Genomic DNA, 12,588 nt, shown 5'->3' on the forward strand with positions numbered 1-12,588 from the left:
GGATGTCTATCACGCTTCACGCACTTATCGATTTCTTCTTTTTTTGCATTCATTGTAATTACAAATGGTAATAAAAATTGTTATCGGAAAAACTGAAAATTAGAAAATTTAATATACATTAAATATTCCCTTTATATGATTTGAGATCTAGCCATTAATATTATTTATTGATAAATAAATATGCAGTTACGTTGATACTTGTGACTTAAGAAGGTTATAAATGAAGTTTTAAGTTTTTATCATGTAGTTTGCTGAAAAATCATAATTAAAAATATAATTACTAAAAATTTAGTTTTCTTTATATCCTTCACGACGTAAATAACATACATACGCAAGACGTTCACGGTAATTAGTGTATTTTCATAAAAAATTGCTATTATTTTATATATCTTGATAAAGTCTAAATTACTGTATAATATTTTATCCCAATAATTTATCGATTTATAACTTTCATTGCCCACATTGTGTATTCGAACTTTCGTATATAACTAATTTCTTATCGAGGAAGTTGGTTTTTATTTTGAGGTTAGATTGAATCAATTAATTCATTTTTAATTCATTTTAACTACATTGATATACTGTTTTGTACATTTAATTATCTACGATAATCTTTAGCAATATTTCTCAGGGAACACAATTTATACATACTATTTCAGAACAGCTGATCACGTGACTATCATTTAGCCAACTAGCCAATTAGCATATCGATTGTTGCAAGCCTTAGTCGATGTGAGCTGACGCCAATAATGGGTGGTACGTGTTGCTCAGTTCGATACTTCGACGCTCAGTTTAGCTAGAGTATATTTATTGTTTGCTCAATTAAATTTTTCTACCTGTGTTTTTCATTTTTTGTTATATTTTCAAGATAAACAATGTTAGTGTAATAACCTAATGTATTTGTTCTACTGTAACAAAATCAAATAGGAGGGCGCGTGTGTGAATGGATGCGCATGAGTTAATTTACATGAGCGTGAAAGTGTAAGTGGTAGCCTGTGACACCCCGGCACTTCCGTCATGCTCGTGAGAATTGCTGCCAAAAAGTTTTGATACCGAATTGAACGTTCGTATATAGTTTTCTTATAAGCATAGTTTTAACGATTTTTCCCCAGTGACAACAAAAAAGACGCAGCGAAACGTACTGTGCAATCCTTTGATTGTTTTCTCGTTACAAATTTTCTCTCGTTACAACCGATAGTGAGTGAGTGAGTCGGTAATCCACTTTTTTATGTGTATTATGTATAAATTATTGAATAAATAAAAAAATAAAAACATACAGACTGTACGACTTACTGCCGAACCAGCCAAATGACCAATACGTTTTATAAGGATACTCGTAGTTAGCGAGTTTATTTATATCGCAAGCAATTTTGATGTTGGCATAGTCAACATCCACAGTTAACACAATAACCCGCTTCCGAGTATCGCGCTGTTCTTTTCCAAGTACATATACAAATATTTGTCTAAAATCAAGCCTAATTAGAACTTTAAATCTTATGGCAGCCGATCAGAAGACATACGGGCGTTTTTCTGAAAAATTAAACAAATGTAGAAATCGACAGGTTTAAAGGACGAAAACGTAGCTCGAGGCGTTAATATTTTTCTGGACAAAGGCACAACAGCGTAATCTTAATTTAATAAAAGGAAATGGCCCACGTGGCACAGTAATATATGATAAAGCAATACATCAATATAAACGGAAAAGAAAAGTCACAAGGAAAGAGTTAAAAAATATAAAATAAACTAATTTATAGGCAAGTATATCGACGGGCTATTATTAATTTAGGATGAAATGAATGAAGTAATTATCGACGATGAAAAAGAGCGCATATACATACAACATTCTCCCTGAATATGCCATTGTCACGAGGACATAAGAGTAAGATCTTGCAAGAAATTATCGAGCTTGCAGTGAAGCTTGACAAAGTAAGATCTCAATAAGTAGAATGACAAAGATCGTAGAAACAAGAACAGACATGATGGCAATAAACAACGCAAACGAAGACTTAAAATAGATGGAGCAAGTGCAAGCATTGCTTCATCCGATACAAGTTCACGAGCTCGACATATGGGCAAATTCATAAAGTTAACTTTCTTGTCACTCGCGTTTGTTGACGAGAAAAAAATTTTTTCAAGTAAAATTACTGGGAGTATTTGAAAGAGTATTGTTTCAGCAACATTTCTAGTAAATAAAAAATTAAAGTTGAACACAAAATAATCAGTTTTACGAGGATCTACATCGAAAAATAATGAAAATTTGCAAATTTAGCGTGTCACTCGAAAAAATTTGAATTTTCAATTGTTTCATAACTTTTTGAACATTTGGAATATGATTTTGCGGTTTGAGATGGTCAAAGAAGACATACAAACACATCTTTTGAGTGGAGTGGTAAGTATGTGCCATCAAAATATTAAGAATAGCAGCCTATAATATCGTTGTACCTTTTTTTTTGAAATTTCAATTTTTTTTACTTTTTTGTGTATAAAAAATTGAACATTGCCGTGATACTAATTTTTATTTTTTAGAAGTATTCCTCCCCTCCAAATAAATGATTCTTTTGGTCGCTAGTGAGTGTGCCTTAACAAATGAAAAAGTTGCAAGTCCTTAAATTTCCTATAGAACTTGTTTCCTGAAAATTAAATTTATCATTTTCCAACGGTACATGGATAGACTTGACTAAACCATGTTAATAACTTGTTTGCCTGCTGACTTAAGATGTGCAAATCACTGTAAAAAAATGTTCAATAGCTATTCTTTTTTTTTCTGGATTTACGACTTGAAAAATACAATATCGTGTCTCCTTCACTTGTTACTGTTAAACTTTGTTTATAGCGTATTAAAGCTTTTTGAATGCGTTTTATATTTAAATCAATAGAAGCATAGTATTCTGAATCGAAAAATACATTGAAAATATACATAAAGTTTTCGGAAATATTTTTTTTTCTTTTTGGTGTGAGAAAATGAATAGTTACACTGTTAGTCGGGCCTACCGCTGTAGTTACTAATACTACCGGTGCAGTTACTCCAAATAGTTTTGATGCTATAGGTAGCAAAGAACAATCAAAACAAACAGCGATCCAATAACAAAGTCATGATCTTCGTAGAGAAAGCGAAAAGTTATTCAGTGTGCTGGTGTCAGCGTTGTCGTGTGTGTCATGCCTCGATTAAAGCAACTATTCCAGGATTATTTAGCGTTAGTTTATAATTTGAAAGATTGTTTAGCTCGATTTGTATAATTTTGAAGTTTTTTTTTGAAGTGATTTATATTATTTCAAGATATTGTTCGATTTCAATAGCCATTTTGTGATAGCATCTTATAAGAAATGGTATGGAATGTCAAGTACTATTCTTCAATTATTATGGTAATTGATAATAGAATATCTATGGCCCAATCAAAATGTGAGAAAATCAGAGAAAAGCGGGCATAAGCTGCTGAAAAACGACAACAGGAATTGTTACGTGTGAGAAATTACAATACAACACGTAAAACAAATAAAAGTATATCGCCTGATAGTAGCAATGGCAATTCGTAAGTTGAACTTATACGTAATAATATATATTGTTGCAAAGAACCAGTGTTAATAAAAAGTTTATTTCAAGAAACGTGGTTCAGGATACAAGCAACGAACAAACTGACAATCCGACAGCTTCACGCACACGTTCGTCGCTGTGTAAACAAAAACCGCCAGCGGTCACGTCAGCGCCAAGGTTTACAAAAAAAAATGTGTAAGTAATATTGTCCAATAACTGAATTACAATTACATTAAATGGTTTTCATATTATCTTTCCGTGGACATATCAAAATAACAGCGGATAAAATATTTAAAGTATATTACGCAGTACAGATAATAATGAAAACTTGTATTGGCTTTTAAACTTTTAGTATTAAATGTTTATCCGTGATTTAAAATATCTTGTCTTGAATTCTCAGGCAATATCGTGCAAAAGAAGTTGATTTGGTTGGCATGGAAGTCGAGAGCCTTTTGCCTCAGAATGATCTGCATACATCTACATTTAGCAGTGCAAGAACTGAACAACAAATTGTATCTACATCTCAAATTAACTCATTGAATTTAACAGATGAAATCGATTTACCGACTGATGCTCCTAAAATACTATCAAATCCCAGTACTTCAAAAAAACGTAAGTCAGTAGTTGAGAGATTAAAAACGACGATCCGGTATATGAAGATAAGAGAAGTAAAAAGAAATCGATTAAACAAAAAGTTAGTTATTTAGTTAGAAGAAAAAGATAAAGCAATCAATAAATGAAAAAAAAAAACTATAGGTTGTTAAACAATAAAAAAGCCGATGATTCCATTCTTAGTCGTGTCGAAGAAATAAAAAATTCTGGGGCGAAAGAAGTAACAAAACATTTAATATGGGGTGAATTCTATAAAAAATAAATGAGAGATATAATGGAATCCTTACAAACCAAAAGAGAAAAGTCTATCATCAAACAATGCTGTGCAAACAAAATAATTGAAAAGTAAAAATATTTAAAAAACAACCAATATTGGTTTCGAAATATATTAAAATAAAATATGCTACTGCAAATACCATTGTTACAAGTATATCTAGAACTAAGACTAAATCCAAATCATTAAAGAAGATCAGTATAATACATGCATTTTTTGAGAAAGACGAAAATTCGTCATTAGCTCCAGGAATTAAAGACACTATCACCAAAAATAAAGTATCGAAACGTATAAGATACATAAATTATACTGTAGACGATCTTTATGAAAAATTTAATAAGGAAAACCAACTGATAAAAATCTGTCGTACATCTTTTTATCAACACAAACCATTTTGGGTATTAAAACTGAAAACTAATGGACGCAATACATGTATGTGTAAACCTCATGCGAACATGGAGCTGTTACTTGAAAAATTGTTTCTATTGAAGTTAATATCCAGTAAATCTAGTTTTTCACTTATAAAATCGAAAGTTTGCCATATTGAAAGCAAAGAATGTTGTTATGGGCAATGTGGAAAATGTAAAGATAAATGTTTGAATTTTGAAATGAACGATACTGCAACTCATTATTACAAATAGATGATTAATAAGATAACTAGACCGGGTGCTAAGGGTTTAAACTATACTGTCAATATTACGTCAAAAGAGAAAATAGATTGTACTATAAATGATCTCGTCGTTGAGTTCAATAGCCAAATTAATTCATTTGTCAAACATGCTTACGACGCTGGCCATCAACACAGAGCAATTGATAATATTAAGAATAATTTAAAATCCAATGAAGCACTGATTGTTATTGATTTTTCGATGAATTACGAAGGAAAAAGCCATAACGAAATTCAAAGTGCTCATTTTGGTGCTTCCAAGAAACAGTTATCATTACACACAGGAACGTTTTATTATAATAAAAATAATCAAATTCTATGTAAGTCATTTTGTTCAATATCAGTGTATTTACGGCACGATGCGGCGTCGATTTGGGCACACCTAGAACCAGTATTAAACCGAATTAAAAGTACTGTGGAGCAAGTAGATACATTACATTTTCAAAGTGATGGGCCATCTACGCAGTATAAGAATAAGAGTAATTTTTGGTTATTTGAACATTATTGTAACAAAATGGGTTTACGTGTTGCTACTTGGAATTTCACATGGGCAGGTCATGGGAAAAGCGCTGCAGATGGTATAGGTGGGTTAGTAAAGAGTATGTGCAATGGGGTAGTTGAAAGAGGAGGGGATGTCTCTTCTGGTCAACAAATGATAGACGTTATCAATTCTAGTAAAAAACAGAAAATCAAAGCATTTTTGATTGAAAAAGCCGACATAGACTGTGTAGATAAAATGTTACCAAAAACCATAAAAACTGTTCCTAATACAACAAAAATATTTCAATTATTATGGGTCAGTAAAATACCTCATATCTTTCATTTAAACTACCTGTCTTGCTCTTGCATTTATAATAAACTGTATAATTTTGCGTGTAAACATTTTTATTTAGTTCCTACTATATGGTCTGTTTCTCTTAATTCAACTATAAAAGCAAGTCCGAATAATAATTTATTAAAATGTAAGCTCACAAAAAATTTGAAGGCGACAAATAAAAAAAAGGCAATTAATAGCGTCGCGTCAAATAAAAACAAGAAAAAAGTTGTCAAGCAGAAACTGGTAAAAAAAAAAGAAAAACAAAAGAGGGTCAAAAACTCACTTAAACAAGATAATAATAGAGGTACTATTATTAGTTTGAGACCTCGGAGAAAATGTGTTAATAAATAATAATTTTGTTAATAGTTGCTTAAGAAATTTATATACAAGTATATACACATATCTGTACGAATGTTTACTATGTTGTTTTGTTTGGTATTAGTGTTCATTGTTGACTATTATTATTAATATTGCAATAAAATGAAATGTCATTTTTTGTTCAGAAAAAGGTTACAACTTTCCATTCATTTCATCGAAATGAACGATTTCATTTATTTAACCTACTTCCTAATAATAATGATAATGTAATAAAACTTACAGTTTTAATATTTTACAATATTTTTTAATTATGATGCAGTGGTACTAGTATAGATAATTATAATTTTTGAAAAGATAATGAAATGCCTGTTATTTTTTTATTTTTAATTTTTTATTTATTTTATCTCTCTAACATTTTGAACATTAGTTTAAAACGAGATAACGCCTCAAAATCTTGATTTTATGTCCATTTGAAGGTCAAGTATCAACTAAAAAAAGTGTGCCATCACTTTGAAAAAAAAATTTTTTTTTCGTAAAAGTTAACAACTTTATGGATTTGCCCATATATAATAATAATAATATTTCAAAGTATAGGAAAATTCAAAATTTCGCCTTCTATTTTTGCATCAACAAATCACAACGCTGGATGTCAGCGACTCATCTTTTTTTAAAGATAAAATAGGAATAAAATATGTAAAAAGTATAAAAATAAAAAATAAAAATAAATATAAGGCAAGGATAAGAGTAGGATAGAACCATCAGCTGCGCTTAACAATTTAATTTTGTTTCTTTTTTAACGTATTGGTTCATGGTATCAAACTTTCCATAGGATTTCTCCATATCAACAGATATATTATTTTAATTTAACTTTTTTTCCATTGTTCATCTGAAACCATTTGGAGAGTTTGTTTACATTTATGGGACGTCGTGGCAACGCCACAGCTCAGGTGGGCCTGAGGCTTAGCGCAGTCTCAGGGTTTTGATGTCGCCAGAACTGCGATTTCTCGCCTAAACTAGCGTGGATCACTTGTCAAGAAATATGCTTAACCGAGGGGGATAGTGCCACAGAGCCTATACTTCTGCCTTTAGATTCCGATCGAAAGTCGTAATCCTTGGGCGAGAAGCACCACGGGTCCTATCAATAGTAGTACCCGGGTTTTCCTAACAAAATTAATTCCTGGAGCCTATCAAAAGTAGTCTCCAGATAATAAAAAAAGAAAAAGGCAGGCACGAGCTATTTCTTAACTAGAAGAAAGAAAGATTAACAAAACAGGAAATAAAAATTGTTTCGTTTGCTTATTGTTTTTTATTGAATAAAACGCCTTTTTCGGCCTGCGCGTCCTTATTTTAAATTGGTTGATTTTCCCTTGTTTTCTCGTTCCGCTTAGCTGTTTGACTTCCTGCTCTTTACTGATAGTATTGCGTGATTTTTCTTCAATTCCTTGATTTTTCCTTGACACTGCCTGTATTTCCTCAACTGCTTGATTTTTTTCCTTTTCACTTAACTTTTTTTCTCCACTCACTGCCTCTCGAGGCTCGTACAGCTCTTTTTATACACTGGGGGTGGCTGGGTGGTAAGTCCCTTTCTTAGCGTCTTGGTTTCGGGAGGAGTGGAGCAAGCGATCATGCGTTCATTGGCTCGTGGCGTGGAGAAAATCGGAGGAGCGGACGCAAAGGTACAGGCCTTGGCTCGCGAGATGGCTCCTCGAGTACCGTTCTCAACCAAGATTTATGCAATAAGCGGATGTTCAATAACTTAAACTTTATTTTTTTTGTATAAACTCGATAACTTACAAGTTACTTAAGTAGATGAGCAATGTATGTTCTGGGACACAAAGGAGCCAACAAAGGATGCCGCCAATGTATAAGGATACGTGTATATTCTGGGACACAAAGGAGCCGCCCGATGAAGGTGTCACGGTAGTGACACCTTTTAATTTATGGTCAGACCCCATGCTGAGTATCTAACGGGCATTTGATGTTCGTTTGACACCTCCGGCGTGCCAGTGGGCCCCTTCGACAGTGCCTCCCCCCCACCCACCCACAGAGGTTGTTAAAGTAGGATGCTGTAGAAATCGGTAGGGTGTTTGGTAAACTATATGATGGTCTCTCTCTCTCTCTCTCTTTCTCTCTCTCTCTCTCTCTCTCTCTCTCTCTCTCTCTCTCTCTCTATCCCTCTCTCTCGCTCTCTTTCGATAGTAGGGCGCTTATGCTGGCTGAGTGTGGACCCTCGGAGAGGGGGTAGCGTCTCTAGCTTGCTAGGCGCGTACACTGTATAGTGCGGATGGATGCTGTTTTCTTTCTCTCTCTAAAAGGTATTTTATGTACCTTTGACACCTCCCGCTGAGTACCTGAAACGTAGTCGATGTAGCTTATGGGGCCCCTTCGACAGAGTGAGACCCCATGCTGAGTGTCTAAAAGACATTTGATGTACCTTTGACACCTCTCGCTGAGTACCTAAAAGGTAATCGATGAAGTAAAATTAATTCCAATTTTGAGAGCCAATCCGTTGTAAAAATAAATCAAACACTCGTATTAGGTTACACACGTATGTTTCGTTGGCAGATATCCAACCTCATCAGATCTTTATTAACAATAAATGAAAAAATGGTTACAAAAACAAATATATATAAAAAAATTTTTTAAAAATCAAACTAACAAACATTTACCTCAATTTATTAATCACAATCCAATTAACAAAAATTAAAGTATCAAAATCGTAATATATATAGATGAACATAGTAAAACACCTATAGAAAAATCTCTTCCTATTCCGATGTATTTGAAAAATTATCCTTCGCATGCGTTTGATTGGGATAACACAATAATTTTAGATAGAGAGTCGAATTATAAGAGACTGATTTCGGAAATGATATACATTAATTTATCTGACAACACTATAAACAGACAAGAAGATAGTAAGTTGCTAAGTAAGCAATATAAGAGTTTGTTTGATATTTTATCTGATTGACTTGATTGAATGTTTTTGAATGTTATTTTGATGTGCAGTGATGCTGACTGTACCGGTTCTTCTCGACATATGAGAGGGGATACATTTAAGTGTGTATATATTTGTGATTTGTTTTGATATAAAAGGTAACAGACACCGGTCGGTTTGCATTATTTCATAGTTGTTGTCGGAGTTGAAATTTGAATATTTGTGTGAGAGAAAGTCAGAAGATGATTTTGATACTTTAATTTTTGTTAATTGGATGGTGATTGATAAATTGAGGTAAATGTTTGTTAGTTTGATTTTTAAAAAATTTTTTTATATATATTTGTTTTTGTAACCATTTTTTCATTTATTGTTAACAACGAAACATACGTGTGTAACCTAATATGAGTGTTTGATTTATTTTTACAACGGGTTGGCTCTCAAAATTGGAATTAATTTTACTTAATAAATGGAGAGTGCTACATATAATACATGTAATCGATGAAGCTTATGCATTGAAGATGCGCCGCCAATGCATAAGGTATATGCGTATGTCCTGAGACAGAAGCCAGTGGGCCCTTCGACAGTGCCCCCCCCCATTCACCCACTCTCCTACCCACTTACAGAGGTTGTTAAGGTAGGTTGCTGTAGAAGTCGTTGCTAAGAGTCTAAAGCACAACCAATGTTCCTTTTTAAATGAAGATGCATTCTAGCAGCGTGCACTATCCTTTTTCAGGGCCACATATATAATTTAGGAAACTTTCGACCACTCACACTAGCTTGCACTCTCTCCAATAACGCTTTACCTCATGCTGAGGGTTAAAATGCATTCGATGTTCCTTTTTGAATGAAGATGTGTTCGAAAGTATGTATTACGCAGCAGGTGATTGGAGATAGAGTAATCTTAATAACGAATTGTCTTTTAGTCATTTTATTGCTTTTTTTGCCTTAGAGATAAGGTTTTTGAGTTAGCCTTGTTTAGTTGCGTTAACATCCCCAACATGCTAAGCGTATAAGCTTTTTTTTTTGCCTTAGAGATAAGGTTTTTTTTTTAAGTTAGCTTTGCTGTAGTATGCTTTGGATGTAGAGTTAGTACTCTCTATTGTTTTGGCTAATGCACCAAAGGTCTGGTTTATTTGATTACCAATATCGGTAGTAAAGCTGTTTCGGTTGATCTCTGGATACGTTGCATCAGGGTTAGTTACAATGTCTCGATCAGTTAATTCAGGAGCTCTAGTGTTATTATTGTTAGATGTTGCATCGATATCAGGGTCTAAAATTCTTTCGATGGAGAACGGATGGTTTCCACCACTTGATAAAGGCGAGGAGGTTATCACGCTAGTATTAATATGGACGTCTTTATGTTTTGATCCTACCGTGAGTTTTTAGATCTCGAGTCGCTTTGACTCGAGTGATGCGTCCAGTATGATTCTGGCTTCTTTGATGGCCTCGTTGATTTGAGGCCAGGCTTTGGCCTGCAGCTCGGCCACCTTTTCAGCGGAGGCCATTATGGACTCGAGTCGAGTGGCGAGGACAGCGTTGGGATCTTCCCTAGGCGGTGCGCAGGTCGAGCTAGCCCTTTGAGGATGTCGAAGGGGCATTATCATGCGGGGATTACGCGCCCTCGCACTGGTTGTTGCGGTGAGTCGTGAGGAGTTAGATGGGACGACGAACTCGGGGCCCCGGTCGTCTGTTGCCGTATCGGAAGCGGATGATGCAAGGCTTGACGACAATGCGTCACTAGTAACTGTTGAGGGTGCTAAGGAACAATATCTCTATTTAAACATTCGGTACTTAACTCTGATTAATCGCGGATCCGCACTCTATTACTCTAGGATTGTTCGATAGCTATCAAAGCTCTAGAAATTATCATATTTGTTAATATTTATGTATATACCTGTCTCATCCGCCCCCGTCTCCTGACCGACGACGCGGTCCCCCTCCATTGCCTCTCCCATCTCCTGATTAGCCTCGCTGTTCATCTATAAATAAAAATTGACCGAATGTTTCTTCTAACTGTTTATAAAAAAGCGGGCTAACAATAGGCTCCTTTCTTATATCTGTCGGGTACATCCGACAAATACAGTTAGAAAGCCAATAATTAATTGTCCAATAAACCGGTACTGCTCCCGTGATCCCTCCTTTTCTATTGACCATACATAGCGCAAATTACTGGGGAGGGGCGATCGCTCACGTTTACAATACCAGGCTCATCACACAATTAACCGTTAAAGTCGCAAGAGGTGTTGACTATACGTAGTGCAACAACCTCGACTTTATCAGGAGATATCACGAAATATATATACAAATTTTTGGCTCTTAATATCTCTAAAACGGTAAACTATTCTTCTAAGAATTTAAACTAATTTTAAAATTATAATTTGCAAGTACATACATAATTTAATATAATTATTATATATATATATATATATATATATATATATATATATATATATATATATACATATATATATATATATATATATTAGTGTTATATTTATAAATATTAAATGTTGATATTATGTGTATTTAATTTTATTTTGCATATGGTATTAGTTTTATTTTGATCTACATTAGCTTAATCGTAGTACATGTCATGTACGCAGGCAGTCCCATACCGGGTCACTGTCTGGTATTTGACAATTCACTCCAAAGTTGCAGCAGACCTTAGGTTGTGTCACGAGTACCGTTGTGAACACACCTTAGTAGCGCGCGCGTTTACTACCGTTATACTATTCGTTTAGCGCATGCGCGATGCTACTCTTTTATCGCGCGCTTTCTTGTTGCCTCGTGTTTTAGCCGGGTGTCATGGCGTCGAGCCCTTTGTTCAACTGTCACTCATGATACCGACTTTCAATTGCGTTTAATTCACGAACAAAGCTATGTCACTCGCGAGAAATCTAATGTTGCTGTTTCTCTGTATTTACGTTGTTACTTTTAACCTTGATCCAAGCTATGCCTTTACGCCACTGCACGATAAAAAGAAAAACGCGACAGAAAAACCGCACTATTCTGCAATTTTATTCATGTCGTAAATTTACTCTAGAATTCCAGCCCTCTCTTATTAATTCGCTCTAATATATTATGCCGTTTCTTTTCTAATGATTACGCGCTCGATATTTTTATTAGTCTACGACTGACTAAGTGATAAATAAAAAATATTTGTTCTTCGAATACTTTGCGTACTCGGAATGCGACACTTTCCGTGTGCTTATTAGCTCACTTTGCTTTTGTTTGTTATTTATCGCGAGCTCGTGTTGCTCAGGTGAATTCTTTTCAGCTCACATTAATAATTTTTAACATACCTCTATGATTTATAATTTTTGCTGCGCAGCGGAAGCGTGGCAGGGCCGATAACCTGTTGGAATATTAGGATAGATCGGAACAACAAACACTTTTAATTAGATATATATAAATGAAACTATACAAATGATTT

At 34.2% G+C, this 12,588-nt stretch overlaps 1 protein-coding gene across 6 annotated transcripts in view; it reads right to left on the bottom strand.

Annotated features, from left to right (window-relative positions):
• Positions 1 to 12,588, bottom strand: part of LOC131671558 (ras-related protein Rab-32) — a 650,568-nt gene that overhangs the window by 131,251 nt on the left and 506,729 nt on the right. The gene's annotated exons all lie outside the window — the stretch shown is intronic.

Source organism: Phymastichus coffea, unplaced genomic scaffold (assembly GCF_024137745.1).
Source record: "Phymastichus coffea isolate CEN01 unplaced genomic scaffold, Cenicafe_Pcof_1.1 PCOF00010, whole genome shotgun sequence".
Classification (NCBI taxonomy): Eukaryota; Metazoa; Arthropoda; class Insecta; order Hymenoptera; family Eulophidae; genus Phymastichus; species Phymastichus coffea.